Here is a 26202-nt window from a genome sequence, read left to right on the forward strand (position 1 = left end):
CTAATGGCTAAACACACCCATGCGCTTGGACTTTAGACCCTATGAACAGCAGGGGGGAGATATGCAACTGATGTAATGTTCACTCCCATGTGGATGGAATCATTTGAGTTTCTGGGATTCATGCATATGCTAAAAGGGTGAGTGTGAATTAATCAGAATGGCTAGACTCCGGGAGACCAAAGTAGTTCTCAGAAAGAAGATGGGAGGTGGGGCAGGATTAAGAAAATTGAAAGCTAAAATAAAAGAGAATCAAGCACTCGCCTAAGTTTCTCTCACACTAAATGAGGCCAAATGCCAATACTTTGATTTACAAGCCTCTGCATCAAGTTACTTTGGAGACAAGGAAAAGTGTCTGACTTGCAACCACAGATGGATGGTCAGCTGACCTCATGGCCATTCATCATTGAGATGTGGGAGTGAGTTCACTTCTCTGCACTTCAGCTAACAGCCCCTTAAAGGGTGAAAGTCAAGACTTGCAACTGAATATCAAGCTCATTCCAGTTGTCAGGCCAAATCCTGAAACTTTGGCCAGTTCACTCTCTGATAATATGCACGTCATTTGACCTCTCTGTATATATAAGCTTATTGTATTTCATTTTTAATAAGCAATGAGAAGTCTTGAAATAATACACTGTCAGAATTCTTTTGCTTTAGGGTAGGTGACAGTGTTATGGGAATAACATTCACCCTAGACTGAGGTTCCTAGGGACCCTTCAATATATATAAGAAATGTGATTCACAGGGTTTTCGAAGCCTTTGTTACCCAAAGTATCTTTCACAGACTAGCAAAAGATGGCTAGAAATTCAGAATCTCAGTCCTTGTCCCAGGCCTACTGATTCAGAATCTGTATTTTAACCTAATAACCGATAATTTAAATGCATATTAAAATTTGGGAAGTACTGATGTAATACTTACTGGTGTATGAAGCCACCACAATGCAATGTTTAAAATGCTTCCATATTCACCCTTAACACTTAATTGGATATTTTTTTTCACAAGAATGCAATATTTTAAATTTCAGCTTCTGAGGCTTGTGAGACCATGGCCATATCTTAACTATCTCCATATATCTAGAATCTTCTGAGCGACTACGACATAGGCAGGAACTCAAGAAATGTTTAGGGAATTAATTTAGGATATAAATTTACAGGGAAATATGTTTAAATTTAAATTTTAGTAACTTCCTTCTATTATATTTTTAAAAATACACTAAAATTATAATGCTAAAAATATAATTTAACAATCTTAGCCCTCATTTACTCTATGGGTAATTCAGAGGTTATGAAAACCAGTTTCCTCTGCATCACAGTTAAGGGTGTGTGGGAAACATCAAACACAATCACTTCCTGTTTCCCCATAGTCAGTAGAACAGTGACAAAGTAAGTCACTCCTAAAAGTGCTGCTAAGAAGAGGCTAGCCTCTGCCCACTGTGGTAGAAGAGGAGGGTTTTGTTTTCCCCCTTTCCCTAAAGCCAAGGGTGTGGGCGAATGGACATCAAATCTCATATGAAGAGTGGAGAACCACAAAACTGAAAATTGGCATTATGTAATCTGAGAGATGTCTGTTTGACTATGACACTAGATGAACTGCCCCTTCCCAGGGAGAGGGGAGAAGAAAACTGGGGGCAGGGGGGCGGGGAGAGGTGTTAAGGAACCATTGGGGGAAAGGAGCCTGAGACCCAGTAATACTCAGCACCTATTCTGGACTCTCCCTGGCTCCCCACTGCCCCCTCTCTCCAGCCTGTCCACCCCAATCCCTGCCACTCACAACCACAGATAGTTCTGATTTGTCTGAATTCCAGAGCATGAATCTGTACATGGCTGTACGTCTGATAGAGCCAACTAGAGCGACGAGATCGTGGGCTATGGATTTTTCTGGACCTCTCATACTTGGACAGAAATGGTTACACATTTTAGAAATGTGTCCTGGTGTCACCGGCAAGGAGGTAACTTGAAGACAAGATGCCAAAGCCTAGAAAAATGCCATGGGTATAAGCATCTCTTCCACTGGATACATCAAAACCAACCCAGGACTCAAGATGCTCATACGAAGGCGGAGATGTTGGAACAGCAGGACTGACCAACGAAGGTAAGCACTCCAACTACATCCAGCTGTTCCTCCTTCTTCTTCGCACTCCCTTTCCCTTACCATGATGGAACCCATCCTTGAAAGAGAGAAAAAAGAAGAGATGCTTTATAGCTTGCCTATGTCCAATCCACCTCAAGGGGACTATAGCCACCACACTAGCCTATACTGGAGAAGAGGAGAAGAGCTTGAAATGGAGAATTGGGAAGACTCTAAAATGAACAGGGCAGATCTTTAACCCCAAGATAAATTTGATCTAATAGCTTAAAATGGCTCAACAGCTAAGGAATTAGTCAATAAGAGGTTAAAGTAGCTACTGTATAGCATGAAGGGTGATTCTGCAGAGCACGGTGGAGGAATGGTCATCAGAAAAAAAAAAAATCACATACCCACCTCAACATGTTCATATCAATCAAAATGTCTGCTTATAATAATATTCTACAATCCGATCTTCTGGTTTATGAATGGGATCAATATTTATTGTACATCCCAATATCATCAGTTTCAAAGCAAGTGTACTGTCTTCTCTTTGGGGACGATGGACTATATCATCAGATTCATCAGGAAAAACCAGTTTTAGACCTAATAAAAGATTCCAGTGCCAGAAAAATCTGATGTGGTATCTCCAGGCTGCTCCAAATTGTCTGAGAGGAGGCAACAATCTTTTAATCTATACCAGCAACACCTTTGCAAATACTTCAAATATGGTCTTTCTCATAAGAGAGTTAAAAGTTATATTTTTGACATTTGTAAAGAATTCATAGCACCTAGTAATAGCAAAGGAAATAATTGACAAGGAAACAATATATATTCTCTAAACATCCCAAAATAAGTACAGCCAAGTCCATAAGATTAAGGGTTTTCTGAAATCTTTGCTCATTTTAAAATTATGAAAGAGGAAAAGAGGCTATAAATCTCCCTATATCCTAATTCTGATAGGAATCAAGATTAGAATTTGCCTTTTAATTGTCCAAGGGGAATGGAATAGCATTAACTTTTATCTAGAAATGGCCAAATACACAGACATTCCCATCCTTGCATGGGAATGTTCACTGTCAATAGTAAAATCATTTTCATTTGCTTCTGTGAAACCACTTAATCCACAGCCTATTTAAAATAGCACAATCTCTAAGAGTTGTAATTAGTTTTCCAACAGCTCTTCCTCCTGCCACTTTGCAAATCAGGCTGGGAGTCCAACTTTTAACACAGACATGTCACTAATTAGCACTGCCCAAAACCAAGTCCAATAGGGCCGTAATGAATGCACGACAATTGGGGAACTGAGTTCATTTCTCCATTTGAATCTTGGAAGCAATCCATTTTAATCTGTATGCAAAGGCCGACTTTTGAAGGAATAATTGTACTTTGTTTTGGTCCATCTGGATTGGGCTATAAATATGCCTTCCAGGTTTTATAACATTAAGTTACACAGACAGCACTCAATGTCAGAGTAATGTTCAAGAAGTCCTATATGGGTGATTAACTTGAAAACATTCATCAAATCGGTGCCCTGATCTTAGGGGAAAAAAATGCATTTTTAAGCTAGAAGTGATTTCAGGGCTCTTGCTTTTGGTGAATGAAATGAATTCATTTTTAAAAAGTTCCAAGTGCTTTTCGTTCTCCCTTATAATTAAGCTTAATAAAATAAGCACATTTTTCTCCTTTCTTTAACATATGCATATTTTCTATGCCAGGAATCACCTTGAAGTATTAGACTAACAATAACAAAAATGTCCCATAGTGGTCCCCGTGGTTTAAGGCCTGCATACCAACCTTCCATGATTATTTTGCCCATTATATTCTCGCATATGTTTTTGTAGGATTTTATAACACGCTTCAAAAACATTTGAGGTTTGGGATTTCCACTTGTTACTATTTATGGTTTCAGTGTTCACATACCATTGATTGTTTTTCCCTCTCCCTCTTCGAACCTAAATGTCAATTGTAATCTAAATTAATTTGCAGTTAGAGTTGGCAAGAGGGAAACTTCAGTTCATGTAGAGAAACCACAGGCAAATCAGAAGATGTTAAGTGTAGTTCTTGGTCCATCGTCCTAATACTCATGGCGTCCCTCTTCAGTTACCCGAAAGCCAATTAGATATTTGTCATTGTCATTTGGGAAGCAGATTTGAGGGAACTGATACATAAGTTGATTTTGTCTTTAGAAATAGTACGTCCAGATTTCTCACAGAAAGAAAATAATGATGAATTTGTTATTGGTAAACATGCATAAAAATCCATTTGGTGAGCAAAATATATAACTTTACCACAAATGAAACATGGATCAAATGTTACAGAGACTCAGTGGGTACCTAGATCACATGCTTTAGACACCTTGCATCTCAAATTCAAGGCAAGGTACCTGAAGTGTTGAAGGTACTTAGTCAACAAGTTGCAGACCATGTGAAAGAAACATAATAAATGGAAATAAAAGGTGTCTGGTTCTTTAAATCTAGATGTGCAGCACACAAACAATCATGGTGAAGTGACATCACAGAATCTCTACAGAAACCAAGGGAGATGCTAGGACTAAGGAGAAGGGGCTTGGGCTTGGCACACTTCACTGTCAGACAATTGAGGAAGGATTTGTAATATGCCCCAGAACACGTAGAAGGCAAATACTCTAAGCATGACAAGGCTAGAGCTGTAAGTTCAGTAAATAAGATCGAGGAATGTAAATAAGAGAAATATAAATTCTTCAGCTGAGTATGGGGTGACGCAGTAGAAAAGTAGGAAAGTCATCATCCCAGAGAAGGTAGAACAAAGAGGGAGAGGGAAGGGGATCAGATACAGATCAGACCTGGGAATGAGCTTCTTGCACCTCTGAATAGTGTAAGGACGTCCAGTCCTTAGAATGGGAACCTCATGCCCATCCCCCTACCCTATCTGAATCCAGTTTGCTTTAGACCATGAGGAAAACCTTCATTCCTGCATTGCTTTTAAGATAGCAGTATTGTTGTTACAGTCAAGTCCTAAATGGTGGAAGCTAAGCAAAGTAGCTAAATGCTTTCCATAAACAAATTCCATTTATTTACTTGTAAGTATACAGAGTGCTGTCAGTGAGGCCATAGATAAGCATTTAATGCAATTTTCCTTCACAATTCCTTAAGTATTGCCTAGTGATTAAGTGTTACATTCTAGAAGAGCTAACAATGATTTGAAGTGTGGATGTCTCAAGGGAAACTCTGAGAAAAATAAATGTCAGGATATTTTATAACATGATTAATAACCATAAAGTGGACAGGAAGGGATTTTTTTTTAAAAATTGTGGATTAAGATTTATGTTCTTTGGGTCTTCAAACAGTCCTCAGATTTTATTCACATCTAGCAAGACCTGGAGGGCTAGGTAAGAACACCACTCCACCGCTCACCTGGCAACATGCCCTGTCTTCTCAAGGTGCTTCAGTAACAGCTGCTAAGAAAGCTTACGGGGCTGGCAGGGTGCACATGCTCTCCCCCAGGGTAGCACTGAACAATGGAAGGTTTGCAATTTTGTATCTCCACCGGATGGACACCTGAAGATCTGAGCAAAGATTGTGTGATCTTCCCGGCATCCTTGTGTGTCTACAGACTTGTAGAGGAAAGCCCAGTTAGTTAGGAAGCATGTCATCCCCCCTTTCCATGATCATCAGTGGCTCCTGAAACATTTGCATCATGGTACCACTTTTCATCTTATAAATAAATTTCTCGGAGAAGTATTTTACTGGCTTAGTGATTGTCTCTCAGAAATGTGGTCTAATCGGGGCCACACTATTTAGATCCCATTCTTTTAAACTAAGCCTAGATATGTGAATATATTTTTCTTAGATTAATTTATATGAGTTCAAGAGTGTAAACTAAAGAACACTGTAAAATGGAGAGGATTTTCATGTTTCTTAAGTGAAGAGGACAAATCCCTTGAGGATCTCAGGGTACAATACTGAGTTGCTGACCCTCTGCAGTTTACATAGTACAGTAGCATCAGTCTACACGGACATTGTCTTTTATTTTATTTATTTATTCTGCATTTCCGATCCTACTGTCTCCTCTCCCACAGAAACAGACCCTAAAATATTTAAAATATATCCTTCCCACCCAGATGCAATTGGTTATTTTATAAGTTGGTATATTTTCAAAATATTTCTTGGCTGTTGGGGCGCCTGGGTGGCTCAGTCGGTTAAGCATCTACCTTTGGCTCAGGTCATGATCACAGGGTCCTGGGATGGAGCCCCACATTGGACTCCTTGCTCAGTGGGGAACCTGCTTCTCTCTCTCCCTCTGCCTGCCGCTCTGCTTGTGTCTCCCCCTCCCCCCGTCAAATCAATCAATCAATCAATCAACCAATCTTTAAAAAAAATTTCTTGGCTGCAATAGTTTTGCACCCTTGGTGTGATGCAGAAATCCAATCTCACTTATTACAATCAGCATTTTGTTTTCGAGATCTGTTCATGTTGATGTATATGAATTCAGTCCATCACGTCTAATTGCGGTATAGTATTCCCTTATCTTAAAATATTTCATTTTATTATTCTCTTCATCTCCTCATGTCTTATGTCTGATTTTATATTTTCTTTCCTATCTGACAGACACAAAATTGTTTAATTTTCAGTTTGTCTGTTTTTTCTCTCTCTCTCTCTTTTTTTCTATTCTGTAATGCTGGCCAAATGTCCTTAGTTGCTGAGTGGTAACTAACTAAGTTGAATGAGCAGTTACCCTCCAGCACCCCTAGGATTCTATTGGGAGTGGGATCCAGTAGTCTGTGCTCACTCACCACCTCCTACAATTGGAGAAAGATAGTTTACTTAAAAATATCTAAGACTCATGAATAGTTGACACAGTAACCTCACACTTACTGAAGATCATCCTTCAAATATGCCATGCTTGTACTTTTCCCCAGAGGATGGAGAAATTAAAAGATCTGCTAAATTTAGAAGATCACAGTACAAAAAATATCTAATGTGTTGACAAAGACGTAACTAAAGTATAAATAACTTGCTTTGGATGTGTACTCATCAAATGAGCTTCAGAGGCTGTTTCCTCTTCAAATAGATATGCACACACTTAATATAATGATGTACTCCATCAAACACATGTACATTGATGCAAAGGTCTTCTTCTGTAGGGCAGTCATGAAAATTACTTGGTTCTACTTCCTAATGCCATGCCCAATGGCACAGATAAAATTGCCTTCACGCATGTAACCTAAGCTGACAAGGTTCCATCTAGAGAGAAACTGGAGCAGAGTTTCTGCCATCCAATATCACCAAAAGGCTTGCTGAAACAGCAATCCTGTGCATAAGAGCAGGGGTAGATGAGGCAGTCCTCTTTCCTATAATCATGTGTGCTCCCACCACAAAGGTAGTTTTCTGCTCTGCTACATCTGACAGTCTCCTCTTCCTCCCTATAACTGGGTATTTAAGGATATTTAGGTGTTGTCCTCTGGTATTTTCTCTCCCCTGTCTTTACTTAGAGAGCTTCTATTCTTACGGATTGGCCACTCATCATGAGGCTAACAACTCTGCCTTTATTTCAAGCTCTGACCTCTCCGTCAGCTTTGACTTGACTCAAAGGGCCTTCTGACTTAGAATTCCTACTGCAAATGCAAATGAGCATGTGAACAAGTCAAATCTGTGAGCATATGGTCCAGGTCCCTTATCTTGGACTGTGTCTGTTATCTGCAGTCATGCAATCTCAATATCTGAATTTATTCTTATCTCTTTGCCCCACTCTCTTTACTAAAGCATCATTAGCTCTTGACAATGTTTACCTTGAAATGTGTCTCCTGTGCACATTTTCTCCATTCTGACCACGATTTCCTTATACTTGAATGAATGCAATAGATTCCTACATATTACCCATAATTTTTCTAATCTCACTTTTAATTATTGCCAAAGAGGAAGCAAAATGGTATAGTGCTTAGGACTGTGGGATCTGGGGAGAGATGCCTTGATTTCTATACAGTTTCATTTTTACAAAGCTGCAGAAATTTGAGCGAGTTAATTAACATTTCAACACCACTTTTTCTTCATTTATAAAAGGGAGGTGATTATGCTACCTCATGAGATTATTTGAGACTTCATCCACATAGCTCACAGACAGTGATGCAGAATGCATGGTCTGCTCTAGAAATTTAGAGATGAAATTTGTTGGACTCTGAGAAAATACACAAAACAGAGTTCCACCCTAGTTCTTTCAACATCTGATGAAATTGCCTCCCCTGGCATTCAATGCCTTCCTAAATTGGCCCAATCTTACATTCAACACCAAAATTTATGTTTTTTTTTTCTGAGTTGAGTAAATTATTAAAAATCTAAAATAATTGCTGACATTCTCATATTGTGTTATGACTTTTTTTTTTTTTTTTTTGCATTTTTATCTCATTTGATGCTCACTGCTGCATGGGCTCCTGTTTGGAGAGGAAAAAGCCAATTACAGTTAATAAAGGAAGACCTAAGTCTTGAATGGAGAAACTCTGAGTACTTGTTCTATTTTCTCCATACAAGGGCACCCTCTTTCAGCAAAAGAATTTTTTTAAATACCTACTATTGTGAATTTTGAAAAAAACACCGTTAGTGAGAACTTTCTAGAGCCCCTATCAGGGTTTTAGAAAATAAATAAGGATGGAGTTTGAGCTTCACTACTTTTACAGTAAATCCTTTTTGCTCCTCGCTGAAACACATTCAGGTAATTCTTATGAATATGAGGTGATACCTCTGTCAGGAAAGGAGCAGAGACTCTTCCTCAAAACTTCAAAACAAGGAAAAACCTGAAAGAAAACAAAAATAAATGAAGAGGAGAGACTATTTCTGTATTCCAGGATAGGGAGAATAAAAAAAAAAAATGTGCACACAAATAAGATAATTTTAACATAGTGTATTTATGAGTTTACTGTGTGACACGTGCATAAAATATGTTGTTTTTTTTCCCCAATTTATTTGGCTGTGTACTCTTTGATTGCCTCTTTCTATGACAGCTATTTTTAATTCACTTTCTATATGGAGAATAGAAATGAAATTCAGCCTTCAAAGATGTTTTCTCTCAATTTAGTTTTCAAGCTTAACTAAAAAAGTTCAGTGAAATTCTTAATGTGAAATTGATAAAATAATTATACACGTTTCTGAAGAAATAAAGTGATCAATTAAAATTTAAAAGTAAATAGAAAAAAGAGATGAGACCGGATATTAATGTAGATCATAAAAAAGATGAGCCTTCTAGAAAATAGTGTATATTTAAAATTTCTTCATAATATAAAGTATGCTATGGTCTCCTAGAAAGACACATTATCAGAATAATAGTTCAAAATTGGATTTCATTATATATAAGCAAATATAATAGGAAGAAGCATCACTAACAAGGGAAAGTAGAACATTATGCCCAAAATTTTCTTTCAAATAAAATGACTTAAAAAAATAGTCAAAATAGACCCTCAATTTACGTGGCAAACCAATATATTTTAGTTAAAACTTTAAAACATATTGAGGGGTGCCTGGTTGGTGCAGTTGGTTGAGCAGCTGACTCTTGGTTTCAGCTCAGGTCAAGATCTCAGGGTCATGAGATCAACACCCATGTCAGGCTACATATTCAGTGTGAAGTCTGCTTAAGACTCTCTCTGCCCCTTCTGCTCGTGCTCTCTTTCTCTCAAATGAAATAAATAAATCTTTAAAAAAATACTGAAAAGTGGGGTGCCTGGGTGGCTCAGTCAGTTAAAGGACAGACTCTTGATTTTGGCTCAGGTCATGATCTCAGGGTCCTGGGATCGAGCCCCGCATTGGGTGCTGTCAGTGGGGAGTCTGCTTGAGGATTCTCTCTCTCTCCCTCTGCTCTTTAAAATAAATAAATAAGTCTTTAAAATATATTGAAAAGTTATGTAATTGTTAGATGCATCTTAAAACAATGAAGAAAATAAAATAATCGATGATGAAAAGAAAAAAAAATCATGTCCAAAATATCTTATACATCACAAGTAAACAGAAAAGCAACGAACATACTGGATGGGGTGTATGTTCTGCAATCATGATAAAGATTTATTATTTTTATTACAAAAAATCAGGAATTTTGAAGGAAGCATCATGGTGGGCTGAACACGCGTTCCAATTCCGCTCAGTCCATAAACCCCACTGAAATGCAAAAATGCCTATAAAGAAATCAAAAAAGAAGAAAACCATAATGACAAAAGAGGATAGCAGATAACAGAATACAAAAGAAATTAGCAAAACTCGGCAATATGTTAAAGGCAGAGGTGACCCAAAGGAAGAGCTGATAGTTGACCTTGGAAGGGAGGGTTTGTAGAGAACACAAGCGTTTATGGAGAAGGTGATGCAGGACAGACAATGACAAGAGATAACCCAAACCAAAGCGTGAGCAATGTCTAACCCATTTGGTGATTGCCTGCTTCCTGGATCCCACATAACCCTTCTTATGGTATAATCCCTCAGTTTGGTGTAGTGCATCCTCCAAACACTCCAAGGTATTGGCCTCTAAACCGAGGTTGAGTGGCATCCCATGATATTTGCGTTTAAGCTGAGGTCAATACTTTAACATGTTGGTGCATAATCTTCAGGGAAGTCCTGCTGAGCTGTATTGGAAATTTATAATAGACTAGAAAATTATCACATTTTTAAATTCTTTTTTTTTTTAAAAGATTTTATTTATTTATTTGACAGAGACAGAAATAGCGAGAGCAGGAACACAAGCAGTGGGAGTGGGAGAGGGAGAGCAGGCTTCCTGCCAAGGAGGGAGCCCGATGTGGGACTTGATCCCAGGACCCTGGGATCATGACCTGAGCCGAAGGCGGACGCTTAATGACTGAGCCACCCAGGCGCCCTTTAAATTCATTTTATGTTTCAATTTTACAAGTTGAAAGTCAAGATAAATTAACATTTTTTTTTTTCCTAAATAGACATCTTCTAGGGGCCCAATATTGTGTTCTGAATTATGATGACTCTTGAAAACATGAAATAGGATGCATGATCTTTGCTTTTATGAACATACATTGATCGGAAACAATTTATATCCTGAGACAGAATAGATAATGAGAAGCAAAGTTTAATTCTATGCTTTTCTTCCTGGAGACAACTTTACTCTTTATTTTTTTAACTTAAAAGAACTTCATGTGATATTTCAAATTAGAACTAAAATTAACTTACCCCAATTAATTTAGGCCTGCTTTTTCATTAATCGATGATATGTAAAGTAAATTCATATTCCCCAGGCTCTCTGAGATATCCAGAGAGATGTACATATCAGGAAACAAAATTAAATGGATAGGCATGGATCACTTACTATGAAAAAAAATCCTGCCTTAAGAGAAAAAAGCTCGAGATCTTAATTGACTATAATAAAATGGTATCAAATGCTTTCAGTTATCCATTATTTTTAACATACATCACTGAAGACACTTTCAGCCATGCCTTGCCTTTTTAAACAATGAATGAATGCCAAGGAAAGGACCTTAAGAACAGAACTGAACCAGAAACCCAGACTCTGAGGAGAGCACAAGGTAACAAAGGGAAATTTTCTTTCTAAAATGTCAAACAAAGCACCTCTCCGTGAGGGTTCCCACACATCCATAGCCGTCAAAAGAATGAGGAACAAAAATTATGGTACTGTTATGCTCTCAGAGTGCAGTCACCCTCACGTGTGTGCTCTGGAGTATAGCATTGCCCCCCCGTGTCCCCCTCACCCCAAAGAAAAGCTTGTATTCTTAGTTTATCTCCCAGGACAGAGGGATGCCCTGGCTATAGCAGAGAGTGGCACCTGAATTCTGAGTGTGCTTCAGTCCCGTGGATTTGGACACCTGAAAGTAGCGTTTACTTATCATCATTATCAGATATGTCTTCATAATTGGCCCTGAGCCCACCCCTTCCTTCCCCCACCCCTTTCTGTCTTTCTTTTTCTTTTGTCCTTACAGGTATTGGCTAGCTTTACAAGCTGTCATGATTTTGTTTCTGGTTTGATCTGAAGGGGAGAAATGTCCTCATCACATCCAAACTCATCCTTATCATCAGATGGATAGTAGCAATAAGCAAGGATATTTACCCCAAGGCTCCTTCTGGGAACTTCAACAAAGTCATTCCTAAAAAACATGTCACACAGAGGCATGTTCAAACCTAACGGTAGATAAAACAGAGCCCATCCTCTCGGGCTCCCACATAGTCAAGTCATGCAACCTCCACACGATGCCAACAATTAACGCTAAAACTCTAAAACCACATTCAGTGGAAAGAGTACACAAAAGTGCTCAATTTTAGTGAAAGAACCTTGTCTACCACTCCAGAGAGTACACCCTGAGAATACCCTGCTCAGTAAGTCATGTTGCAAAAAACAATTTCTATGATTTGGCTATATTTTTAAAAGTAGTTTTGTTTCCAGTTTCACCTCTAAACATTGAGTATTTAGAGCTTTCGGTGACCTCTTTTCTTCCTTAAGCAGGTTTCTGTGTGTTCTTAGAAAACATGCATTATATCAATAATATATTGCTATAAATTATATACATTTACTGCAAGCGAATGAAACAAAGTTTATTGCAACTCACATTATAATTTTACTATGCTTGCTCACAATGCTTTCTACCATGTAATCTTCGATCATAACCTGATATTTGATAGAAGTTTATACTTTAAAAATAATCCGACAGTTTAAAGAGCATTAGGTTTCTCTAACCTAATTTGGTTGGAGTATGTTTTCACTTTACTTTAGAAATCCATTGTCAAAATTGATCCCAAGTTCAGTTGTGGCTTCGTTCATTGTACCCTAAATCCAGGCTTCAAAACATTTGCTTCCTCAGTTGGCCTTTTGAGGGCAAGAATCATCCTATCGCGCTTGAAGGAAGTTATCAAGTATCATAAACAACTTAATTTAGATCTTAAGCTTGAGTGTCAGGGAGAAATAGTGAACCAACTTTGTTTCCCACTTGAAAGCTCCCTTCTGAGGCTCTGGAGATTTATGTGGGACAGGTTATTATACTTCTCTTACTAATCAGAACTCCTGTTCCCTTGGCAACCTGCATACTTTGTTTCCCCCACACTAGCATTCCTGAATCTCCCCCTCCCCAAATGATTTATTTCCCTATTGCTACAGCCTATGGCCACATTACATACTTTAAAACAACACATTAATCTATAGCTTTCCAGCCCAGACAGCAGACATCGCCATCCCCCTTGATAACCACCGCTGGCTATTACAAAGAAAGCATTCCTGATTTAGGCTACAGTCAAGAAATTGTAGGGGATGACGTGTCTTGCACCAGTCTCCAAACTTACGTTTAGGCAAACTGCCAGGTGAGAGCCAAAGTCACAGCTGCAAATTTTCATTGAAAATGCCCTGTACCAGTCTCTGATGCTTATTTTTGACTACCGATGACTGGCCTTCCCGAGAATAAATGGAAAATAAAAGAACCAAAATGCATAATGGGCCATGTTTAATAGATGGCTATGATTTAGCGATCGTTCCCTCCACTTCTCCTTTGGGCTGGGCTAGTGAATGAGGTCTCCTTGATCACTCCTCTTAGCCCCATGCAACTTTTATATTCAGAGTAAAACCTTGCACTAAAAACTTAGGATTAATTTTCCAATTTCCATATATTATTTTAGGAAAAAAAAAGTACCTTTCAACTCTTCACCAGGATAAGTGCAAATATAGTTAGTCAGCCCTTAAAGAAAAGCAGATCCACTCAAACCTCAAAAATTCTTCTCTGTTAAAATTGCTCTTGGACATGTTTTTTCAGAAGTATCCTATTACCTAGAATACCAGATACGTATTCAGGGTGGCATACCATCCTCATTAAGCAGGGATTGCTATTGATTACAAGAATACATGGCATTTAAGAAAAAATAATTAAGATATTTTTACCTCAAAGTTTTATTCTCATCCATGGCATATACAATGAGTATGGCCTACATGAGCCGTGATAAATTGATTTCATTCTATTATCATATATTTCTATATTATTTTCAGAATTTTGCAATGTGGTTCACTTGCTTCCTTCTTCTTCTTCTTCTTCTTCTTCTTCTTCTTCTTCTTCTTCTTCATCTTCGTCTTCATCTTCATCTTCTTCTTTATATATATGCATTTTAAAAAAGTGAAACATCACAATAAACAGCTAAAATGCCATTACTCATCCTTTTCTGTCTTTTTTTTCCCTCTGCCTAGAGATAGTCATTATCCTAAAGTTGTTTGGAATGTGTGCCTTGCATATCTTGAGGTTTTACTTTATGTTTGAAATATATATATAAATATATATAGCATATATGTATGGATATGTATAATGTATATATATTTACACACATGTATATGTGTGCAAATCTATACATATTTAATTTTAAATGTTTTATTTTGTATATATACTATGCTACTCCTCGTTATTGTTCATGAAACACTGTATTTTTTAATTAAGCATTTAAATCTGAATTCTTTTATTTTAATTGCTGAATAAATGGTCCCAAGGTCTGCCTCTGTAATCTTTATAAATAAAATTCATTTCAGTAGTTATCTAAAACTAAAATCCCGAAATGTCAGGGCTGACCTACTTTGAAGGATTAAGAGTCTTTAACCAGGAATCTAGAACCTGACTTCCAAGTTCTGATCATGTAAATCTCCATGTGATCCAATTAATTTAAATGCTCACGTAACCTGGGTGCATGATCTAACACTTAGCATTAGCTCTAGGTGGCTGGTAGTAAATGCTTAAGAATGAAACCCATAATTCACTTAAAATACGTAATACTAGAACAGAAGGAAGTTTGTTTCTGACCACATGTACCCTAATTTGTCATGAAGCATGAGGTGTAGGAACCTTCCTAGCAGCTCACCGCTGGGCCACCAATTGGCTTAGATGTTTTAGTGTTTAAGTCAATATTCATAGTTTTACTCTTACTATGATTTTCTTTGTGTAACTTAATTTTCTTTATCCAAAATGGCTTGTGTTAGCCCGTTGATACTTCCATCTGCTTTGACCTATCTAGGAAGTTGGTAAGACTTTTTGTTTTAAAAGACCCAAACTGCAGCAAAAGTGCAATAATAGAGAAAATATCTTATACCTAAAACTAATATATATACATATATATGTATATATATATACCTTTGAAATATGGGATTTGCACAAGAACTTGGATTTTCTTAAGTTCTCCAGGTTGAATATGTTCATAATTTATTTTCCATTGAGGAATTGCTCACGTGAGCAAATATGTGAACATAGGAAGACACAGATAACCCCATGCAGCATGACATCAGAAAAACCAAGTGTGTCCTGTGTGTATGTGTCGTTGTTGTTATTTTTATTCATTGGAAAACCTTTAAAGAGTCTTCTATGTGAACAATTAAATATATTCATAATTTGGTTTCTTTCCAAACTGTGGACATTTTGTATGTGTTACATCTATTCTAGACCAGGCAGAGTGGTGAAGTGTCCACATCCTTGAAACTTTCCAAGGCTGCTGACGTCAAGCTCTGACTGATTTACTATTTACTGTTTGAATGGGGTCCAGCAAATCATTTAGCAAGTTGCTGAGTAACAGTTTTCCAGCCCATTCCACCAAAAGCCTTCACTATCCACGTGTTGCTCAGGCCAAAAAGAAAGTCATCTTGAATTCTGCTCTTTCCCCCCTCAGTCACTTGTATCCTATCTGCTAGTTCCTCCTCCAAACTATATTCTGAATCTATTCACTTCCCCTCACACCCACTGCTAAAACCCTGGCTCACCCACAGTCATCTTCTGCCGGACTACAAAAAAGCTTCCTAACTCATCTCTTCTTTTCAGTTCTTCATGCCTTCCCCCGTCTGCAAATAATTTCTCCATCTGACCGACAGAATGAGCTTTTAAAACACCAGACTACACTACTGTCCTTTGTCCAGCCCCCCTACGTGGCCCAAGTGATCAGGTGTCTGCTCATGTCTCTGGCATTAACGCCACTCTTTTCTCTCTGTCTCTGATGGACTTACGATGCCATTTTGCTGATCCCTTCAACTTGCCAGTTTGTCCTCCCTTGAGGTCATCTCACGTTATTTCTCCACTCCCTGCGATTATGCGAAGGCAGGCATTCACATTGCTAGCTCTTTTCATTCGGGTCTTAGCTCCAAAGTCAGAGAAGAGTTCCCTGATCATCCAATGTAAGAAAATCCTCCCTGGTCAGACGTAGCCCCATCATTTGGCTTTATGCTCTGCATAACACCTGGACTCTGAAACATTATCATCCATGTGTTTACCCTATTTACCTATTATTCATTATTATGTATATATGTCTTCACTCACCTATATAGTATGTATCATATTCTTCATGTATTATATATCTTACTCCATGAAGCTCTTTGAGTACAATTGCTTAACACTCTTCCCTCAAAGCCAGACAATAGTAAGTATATAAATATTTCTTTAAATAAATGCGGATTTTGAGTCCTGGTGTCCTCGTTTATACAATGCAGTATAATGCCCTCTATATCATAGCATGATCTGTAAAGATTAGCTGTGTCTCAGAAGTACCTAATGTAAAGAGGGATGGGACTGAAAATTCTACAGATTGGTACAGAGATGCTACAGTAACTGTTATTTCTTATTTTTCTGGGTCCTGCTCCCCTCTTTAAAATGTATTTCTCTTCCTAATCTTACTGTCTGTCTTTGTTTCTAAATGCAGCAGATCTTTTGTGCATAATTTTAATTACGGTACAAATGATAACAAGAGTAGTTGGCAACTACACGTACATTGATCTCTCTTGGCTCCTTTTTGCAAAAGAAAAGAAATTACAGATGAAGACACATGCTCAATCATGATTAATTTTGAAGGAAAAAAAAAAAGAACCATAACAACATTTCTAAAACACACACAATAATAACGTTACGGTTGTAAAGCAACTTCTAATTTTTCAGTGTCCCACATACGCCCACAAAACAGAGGAAGGATGGCCAAAGGATACTATGTCCATTGAGTAGTTGAAAGGCTTTTGCTTCTTGGGAGGAGACGTTCTCAGCCTTGCCGAGGCCCGGGGTCTGGGCGGCTGAGACTGCAACCACGGTTGCTGAGACTCACTTTAATCCCTTCCCCCACTGCTCCCAGCATTTTCCTTTTCTCATTTTTGTTCTTCTAGCTTCAATCAACTCTCCTAATTCAATGCTGCATTTGGTCAGTTGGCCACTGTCTTTCCCCGGGGTCTTTCTCCCTTATTCCCGTCTTTTTTTTTTATCCTGTTGCAAGTATTTGATTAGTGGACTCACGGCCTTCCAGTGGGTTTGTCTTAAAGATCTGATGCTGTTTTATTACCATCTTGATCTTTCCAATGCTATTTGTACATTTCTTTTCTCTCCCCTCCATGGCGTTACTAAAAGATTCTGGGACAGGGGTGAGGTTGCTCAAATGAAAGCCTCTTTATTTGCTAGCCATGCTTTCTTGACAAGAACCTTAATGAGCTGGACTCATGAGTGCTTGGGCTATTTGCTCCGGGGATGTGAGCAGGACACACGGAGGGGGGCAGGTACTAACTCAACAACTGCCTTCTGCCTCTGTGTCCCGTGTGTGTCAGACACACCCATGTGCACTGGTGATACACCAGAAAACATGACAGATACATGCTTACGTCCTTGGAGATTGCATTCCAGCCAAGTAAGACAGAAAAACACATGAACAATTGGATGCTGGTGAAAATAGTTAAGACACTAGATCAAATATTTTCAAATCTCAGACTCAGATCTAAGGGGTTATGTATGCAAGTTGCTTAGAATCCTAAAATCTCCATGCAAGCACTAAATACAAACAGGTAAGCACCATAGGGGGTTAGAGGGAGGGAGAGCTGTGCCTGGTTTCAGAGGCCAAAGGAGAATTAGATTTCAAAAGGAGAAGTGAGTTCCAGATCTGATGAAAGGGGAACAGAGATTCTTATCCACTTATTTCTCAAATGTGAACTCCCCTTGCTCAGACACCAGCTATTTCTTATGCTGACGTGTAATTACCTTTGTACATAGCCGTGCATGTGAACAGAAAGTTACACATGCATAAATATGCAAGAGGTGTTTGCTGGAGAAAAAGAGGTGTTTGTTGGCCGAGTAAACAGGAATGAGACCAGTGTTGGTAAAGAGCATTAATGTTCAGAAACCACGTTCACGTTTATCAGTCCAGTTCACTTTGACAGCAATTCCCCGAGACAAAAGATACCTGATTTAAAAAGGTCAGTGGGTGAGATTATATGCTTTATCCGTTAATCAATAATAAACAGTTGAAGGGCTCTGGGTGGGGAAATGGCACCCTCCTGCTGATATGTCTGGATTCTTCCCCAAGTGCCCTCTGTCCCTCCAGGGTCACTGGTCTGGACTCCTCAGCTCCAGTCTTCAGCACAACGTCTTTTACCACAGGTCAAAAAGAATCACCTGATATTCCACAGGTGGAACTCAGCCTCCAGTTCTGATTTTATTTTCTCACCTCTGAGCTTTTTCCCTGGTTTCCTCAAAGACCTCCTCTCTCCTACTCCCCTTCTCCTACCTTCCTTCCCCTCCGCCCCCATCTCCCCTGGGCATGCTTTCTTCTATTTCTGTTCCCTCCTCATGCACAGAACCCTACCAGATCATCATGATCCTTATACAGCATAAAAAGCACATACAATTGGGGTGACAATATGCAGGCTGTATTCCATGTTTTCTTTACTTTCTATTTGTTTGATGCATTTTATTTATTGTTCTCTCCCAGACTTGGCTCTAGTTAGCCCTGGGGGGACGGTAAGGCCATAATTAATGCTATTTAACACTTTTATTTTTACAATTGAGTGGAAAGTAGCTACTCTAAAATAAACATTTGTTTAATTTATGAGAAAAATAACACTTACAAGACAAAACTTTGACATATGAAAATTTTTACTCCAGGATCTCTTTAAAAAGCCATCTTTATGTATGCCTGTAAAATATTTTTCATTATGAAATAAAGCAAGGCAGCAATTCTATAAGCAAGATATATTGGTGCTAAGGGTTCCAACATAGATACGAGGTCCACGGGAAACCAAACCAAAAGGAGGATTATTGGACCTTCAACGAGGCATTTCAATCACTCAGAAAAATGGAAGTAATAAGTGTGCCCATTTCCTAGGGATTGAGAGGATTAAATCAAATAATTTATGTACAGTGCTCAGTGCAGTGCTAGCTCACAGTAAGAAACCAGAAAGTCAGGAAAATATTTAATTGAAATAAGAGCCACCCAAAAGTTAAGCATTATATGTGCATATATAAGTACTAGGATAATATTTTTCTATATTCATGAAATTTGACCTCCCATTTCTTCCTTGTGCCCATCATTCCTTTTGCTCTTTTCGAGTACTAAAGAAGCTTTCTTTATTGTATTGAGCCAAGGAAAACAAAAGAAAAGATAGTTGAGAATAAATATTAGTTCTTTGTTACTTTTGTTTTGTTTGTACAAGGGGTGAGCATTCCAAGTAGGCACCAAGACTCACAGCAAAAACAATACGAACATTCTTGATGTGACAGTTAAATTTGTGTTACCAGTCGGTCAGTTTCTCACTCTATCTACCTCTCTTTCCTTCTGAGCTTGGACATGGACCACATTTTCTTGCCCTCCTGTCATTAAGCATGGCCATGTGACTGATATGAACCACCTTAAAGCCTGGCCCATAAAAACGTCCTTTGCAATCTTCTATCTGTGTCTACCCCATATCATCCAGCAGGCTGGATGCTTGAGGCAACATGGCAGCCTGTGTTGAAGAAGGCAGAGTTTCCCCTGCTGGGATGCCTTACTCTCTCCATGGTGTGGAGGTCCCCTTGTTTTTGCACCCTCCCCCCTCTCCCTGGTACAGATTCGACTTGATGTGAATTAGAAGCAACTTCGCATTTATCTTAACTCACTGGAGTTTCCAAGTTTGATTGTCACTACTGTTAGTATTGTAATGGGATATACAAAATCTGAGTTTTTCCCAAGAGAGCTAAGCACCTGGATGTGCACGCAGCAGAGCTGAGAGTACACAGAAGGAATGATATTGGTACAGTGGTAGACTTTGGGACTAGAACTCAAACACTGTTGGTGAGGAAGCCATGGTTCAGTATTTCAACTGGCAGAATCAAGGACAGAAAGAGGGTGATAATGAAATTTCAGAAAGTTTGGATGATTCTAGAGCATTAAAAAAAGCATTTATTAACATTCTAGAATGTAGCCTAACAACACTGCAATTTATTTCTACATGTTCCATGTCCAGCACACTCCTAAGTGGTAGAGGATCAATGGCTGGGAAGGAATTGTAGATGGATGGGTTCTGCCTGGCTGACTTCTCTGGGCTCATGCCCTCCAGAGTGATGAGAGAGAGTGGTTGAAAGAGTCTTATGTCCAGAGCCTGGTGTGAAGGGAGAAGCCTTAGCCAGACAGGTGGATAGAATAAAGACTTACCTGTGCAGGAGGAGGGGATGCTGAGTATTCTGGCTGCAGTACTTAGAAAGTGAAGATAGGGAGAAACAACCCTCCAGACAAAGAGAAGAGTAAACTCCTGCTGTGTTGAGAAAGTGTTTAGCAAATTAAATTAAGTTATTTATGGAGGGCCTTTGTGTATGATTTTCTTTTGGTAGACCAAATAATTGAGATAACCATCTTCTCATGCCTTTTTTTAATGTCAATATTTAATTGAAGCAATATTGGAAGTATTTTATATTTTATTTAAAAATTAAAGAAGAGTCTAGGGGCACATGGGTGACTCAGTTGTTAAGGATCCAACTCTTAATTTTAGCTCAGATCATGATCTCAGAGTCATGAGATCGAGCCCAGCGTTGGGCTCCATGCTCAGCGAGGAGTCTGCTTGTCCCTCTCCCTCTGCTCCTCCCACTGCTCTCTCTCTTTCTCATAAATAAATAAAATCTTTAAAAAATTATTTAAAAAAGTTAAAGAGATTCTAGTGCCCTTTTTTACATACTATGTGTTTTTCACTGAACAGTTTATGGTTTAACTTTTACCTATTCACCTGAATGGTTATCATCCCAGAAACATTGACTGGAGCTATCTATTTACTCACTAAGTAAAACCACAGGCTTGGACACACTGACATGGGAAATAGAAAAGTCCTTAAGTTAAGCCAATATGTGTGAAGAGAAATCTTGAAGCAAGTCCTAAACTTGCGACATGTGGGCTCCTGCAGGTTGCCAGAAGGAAAAGTTGACATAAAATTGGGCTGTCAATCAAGATACCTTTGTCTTTATTTAGTAACTCTTGGCAAGTCTGAGTCAGTATCTACTGGAAAGATTTCCAACGTAAGGCAAAGGTCTGTACGTAAAAGTTAACTATAAACCAAATAGTCTTAGTAATGTCATCTTGATCTACTACATCTCAAAAAAAAAAAAAAAAAACCCGTATTTTTTTTCAAATTCATTTAGAAGTAAATTTGTCTCATTTTAAAGAACAAAACGAAATAAAACACCTTCTCATTTGTTAAATTGAAGGCAGTTGGAAATATTGCTTAGCAAAAGCCTAAATTATGAGTAGGCCTCTCTTGGTAAAGGAACTCCAAAAATGAGATCCCAAAGAGCTGAGGTAAGCACTGCTGGGGATAAACTCACACAGAGGCGTAAGTTTGAGGGGTGAGGCATCTTTCCAGAGAAATTGGAGGGACACTTAGAAGATACTTGTTAGTATTAAGTAATGGGAGAAAAAGGAGAAGCACATATATGCCTAGATTTTGAAAACAAAGAAGAGATTTCTCATGAAAGAGGAAAATAAAACACAAAAGGGTAAGTTGCTACCAAAGAAAACAAACTGTATACATGGTCACTTTGTTTTAAAGAGCCAAAACCTAAATGTCAATCATGTGGGTACCTTTGGGGACTCCCCAGAGGGGAAAATGATTCCTGCTTCATACTGAAGCAGGTAATATTTTGCCTATTGCTAATAGGAATGTATTTGTGCTCGCTTTTAAAGTTTAATTGATTTACAAGTTCCATGTTGATGCTTGAATGTGACTTCCTAAATAGTATGGGCAGGTTGGCATTGTGAGAGTAAAGGTGATAAATGAAATGCTTAAACTTCATAGTGCTGTGCCTGGCCTGGTGTCAGGGATAAATGAATGGTGGTTCTCTTCTTTCTATTCGTAACATTACCCTAGATGATTTTTCTGTAATTCCAAATAAAGAGCATAGTAGTGGTTTTGTAATAGACCAAACCAAAATTTAAATTCTACTTGTTTCATGTGGTCAAGAAATAATATGAAGACTTTTCTAAGCAAGAAGTGGTTTTTGTCATTTATGTTTACCGAGCCTTATGCAAATCGAGGCCTGCTGCATTCAAACTTGGTGATAAAATGAAAAAGAACAGTTCATCCATAGGTTGAGTGAGTCACACTTTCTCATTACAGAAGCTCCTACGTGGGAGTCCATCAGGCATTTGAGGACGTTACACCTGCCGCCTACCTTAAGATTTAATAATGAAATGAACTAATTTCTTTTTTCAAATATGCATCAAATAGGTGCAGTTTTGGTAGAATTTCCCAAAGGATTGTAAGGCTCCATTTCATCTGATATTAAAGGCGGGGGGAGTTCTAATTAGCTAGGATATATTTTTAGTGATTGACTCCCCAAGTGTTACAGAAAGCACTAACTTAAACCAACTCAACAAAACAAGGTCGATTTTACCGAACCCTGGAAAAACCCCCACAGACTTCCAATCACATCCTTAACCACTTGAGATTCCCATACACATTAAATAGCCAATGCCTCCAGAAATAATACTTCTGGGTGATTTTGTTTTGTTTTGTAGGATGAATTTATTTTTTCTGAGTATTGAAATTAAATATTATAGAACCTAGAGCTTAAAGGACAATGGGTTTAAACCAGAGGTAGAGTAATGAAGATAGATTCTTATACCTAACTGGGTTTCTCTTTTTCCATAGATTTGCATATATCCAGCGTAATTTGTATAGGTATTCCTGGATTATTATTTTTTTTAAATAAATGACCAAAGATAAAGATGTAGGAAATGAGGGCTCAAAATGCTTCCTTTGTCTACAACCATAAGCTACACAACTGGATTAGAAGGCCACATTATAAAAATTATATGTATATTACATTCATAATAAACCAAGAAAATGTTGATTAAAATGTTCTTTCATTTTTTTTTCTTTTTTAATATAAATATTTCCAAAATCTAGTTGCATTTTCCCCATGCCTATTTCTTTATTTGCAGTCTTAGTTGATCTGTTCTGGATATTTTTAGATCATAAAAAAAAAATGAAAGAGAAAATTTAAAGTGCTCGGCAGGCAGGGAGCTCACACGGCGACGACTTACTTCATCCACTTCTTTACGTAATTTTTAAGTTAGGTTCCTGGTGCTCTCATAAGTGTTTCAGCTTTAGAATTCCTGCCAAAACAGATAGACTATTGACAAGGAAATATAACAAGACCATTTCTTTTTAATTTACTTCCTAATAACTGGATTCTGCGTAGAGGCTGGAAAAAAAAAGTAAAATATGGACAGAAACAGAGTCTGGTAGTGAAAAGAAGCGAGGGGGGAAAACAATTTTTTGTTGTTCTCTAGTTTCTTCCATTATATATGCCAAAGATACTAGGTATATCGTGGCTACATTTGGCAAACGTGGAGCTGTGGTATGTGACAGGGAGATTGGAGGATCGAGTTTGTCTTCATAGGTCCTTGGGAAATTCCCCAACTTGTTTTCATTATGGTGATAATGAGGTTATTTATTTACTCCATAAGGGTGGGACAGAGATATTAGTATTCTTTGGACTGCACTGTGTAGTTATTACTCTAAAAATTTCTTCACTGATTTCCAATGTCAAACAAAAAGAAGAGTAAAATGGTATTTTTATTCCCTGATATTTAATACACTTACAGTTCTTTCTCCTACTCAATCCGAAGCTGAAATGATAGCAAATTAAAAGGAAGGTCATTTTGGGAACACACCCACAACCACTAAGGGGAATTTCCAACTTGCCAGCAAGTCTGTGTTCTGTGGCTCATTTATTTGGAACTTGGAACTCGTAATTTAAAAAACGCAGTGGTGATAGTTCACAAGAATTTAGCCTTCCCTTCATAAATTGAAGTGTATATTCAAAAGGGAATCTAACAAAGGGACAGTGTCTCCAAAATTTTAATTTAGGAAGAGCCAGTGTCATTCCAATGTGAAGATGGGACTCACTCTAACATAAACCTCTGTGAGAGGCTCTGGGTGAGGCCGTGGGGATTTTAGGTGGCCCGTGGATCGGAGCCCCAGCTGCCCCCTGTGTGAGGACCTGGAGGAGAAAACCCATGCCTGTTTTGTGGAGGAAGAAGTAATACTATTGCATTGCCCTGTTACTTGCTCTTCTTTCCCTTTCTCCTTTCTCTTTGATTTATTTAACGAGGGCGTATTCTCTTTCTGTTGCAGTTGGGCCAAGTTACCACAATCTCAGCGCCTGAAACAACCCGTGTGTGTGTGTGATCTTGCTGTTCTGTCAGCCAGGAGCCCGGGAAGGGGGATTCGGGTTCTCTGCGGCAGGTCTCCTGAGGCTGGAATCCGGGCTCAGGTGGCTCTGCTCTGGCTGGAGCTCCCAGTCCCACTCCAGTCCTCCCCACTGGCAGCAGAACTCTGTACCAGGAGACTGTAAGACCAAGCCGCTGCGTCCCTGCTCCCAGTTCAGGAGGACACCCCCCCACCTCCCCATTCTTCATCACACAGCCCTCTATAACACGGCAGCAGGTGAATCCCCCCCCCCCACACACACAACTTCCTCCAAGTCTCCCTCTCTCTCCCCACCTCTCGGACCTCTCCGACCAGCCTGCGAAATCTGTGCTTGTCAAGGGGTTGCCTGGCTGGGCTGTACTCGCTGGAGTACTCTCCCGACCAAATTATGTCTGTACCATCCCTTCTCGCAGCACCTAGATTCGTGTTTGACCCAATAACTACATGATGAGAAGCTTGGAAGCCATTTCTAGAATCTTCCCACCGCAGGTTAGGGTCTCCCGTGGGCGAAAGTTCACTTTCTGGCTGACCTCTCCACCGTCCCCTGCGCGGTTTCCTTTTGACCTTCTGTTCCAAAGAAACATGATTTTCTCTCTCCTCTAATTCTGAAAAAAAATATATATATATGTATATATACATATATACATATATATGCATAATCTTCGCGATAGCTTTTTAAGTTTTGGGGTTTTTTATGGAAAGAACACTATAAACGGCATGTAGAAAAACTCAATACAAGTCTTCTAATTAAGACTGTTGTTGGTATATATTAGTATATATATAAGAATTTCAGTAAATATATTTAGCTTCTGGTCTTTCTTGCTCCAGTCCACTCTCCTTAGGCTCATCTTCCAAATCCCCAGAGCTATTCCATTTTTCTAAGAGGAATTCCAAATCCTGGTTACATAAGACAACTCCACTGTAGAGAACATATTCTCTCCTCTCATTTTGTATTTCCTCCCCACCCTCCAACATATGCTATTCGGTGGGCTATGTGCATCAAAAGGCTGGGCCAAAACCTCTATTTTTTTTTTTTCTCATGGCCTTTCTAATTTTTTCTCCTTATTTTTACTCCTTACTTTTTCAGGGGTTCTTCTGAAAAGAGGGGAGGGGAAGGGGCCACTGGATTGGAGTAGCAGTGGATACATTTTATAACTCCTCTACCTTCCTCTTTCCTTTACAGACCCTTTCCCCTTTCTCTTGCTAAAACTAAGTTGTAGAAAAAAAGGCAAAGACTGAGTTCATGAAGCAGCAATGCCCAGTAATTATGACATAGACAGGAATCCACTTTGTGTTGAGGGTGGACTGGGCTAAATTCATAGACCTTTTTGGCTCCCAGCCATGCCCACCTCCACCACGGTGGCTTTTCTTTGGCAGCTGTTTATTAAGCATGATTTTTTTCTTGAATATCCTTTGGACTAGAGGGTGAGGCTTCTAAGACAGGTTTGAGGAATCCCATATTGCCCTACCTACACCCCCGCTGAAACCAGCACAATCTCTCCAACACGTGTTCCCCGTGCACACACGCCCAGGGTGACTTCAGGAACGCTCAAGGAGTCCCTGCCATCTTTACACAGCCACTCAAGTCAAAGGCAATGCCACCAATGGGCTCCCTTTACAACGGGAACTATATAACACTTTAGAAATTTAAGTATTTCCGTATATTATTAACCTCTACGCTCATCTTTTATTCCTCTATGTCTGTTTTCCAAAATCCTTTACTT

This window comes from Halichoerus grypus, chromosome 4 (genome assembly GCF_964656455.1).
Source record: "Halichoerus grypus chromosome 4, mHalGry1.hap1.1, whole genome shotgun sequence".
NCBI lineage: Eukaryota > Metazoa > Chordata > Mammalia > Carnivora > Phocidae > Halichoerus > Halichoerus grypus.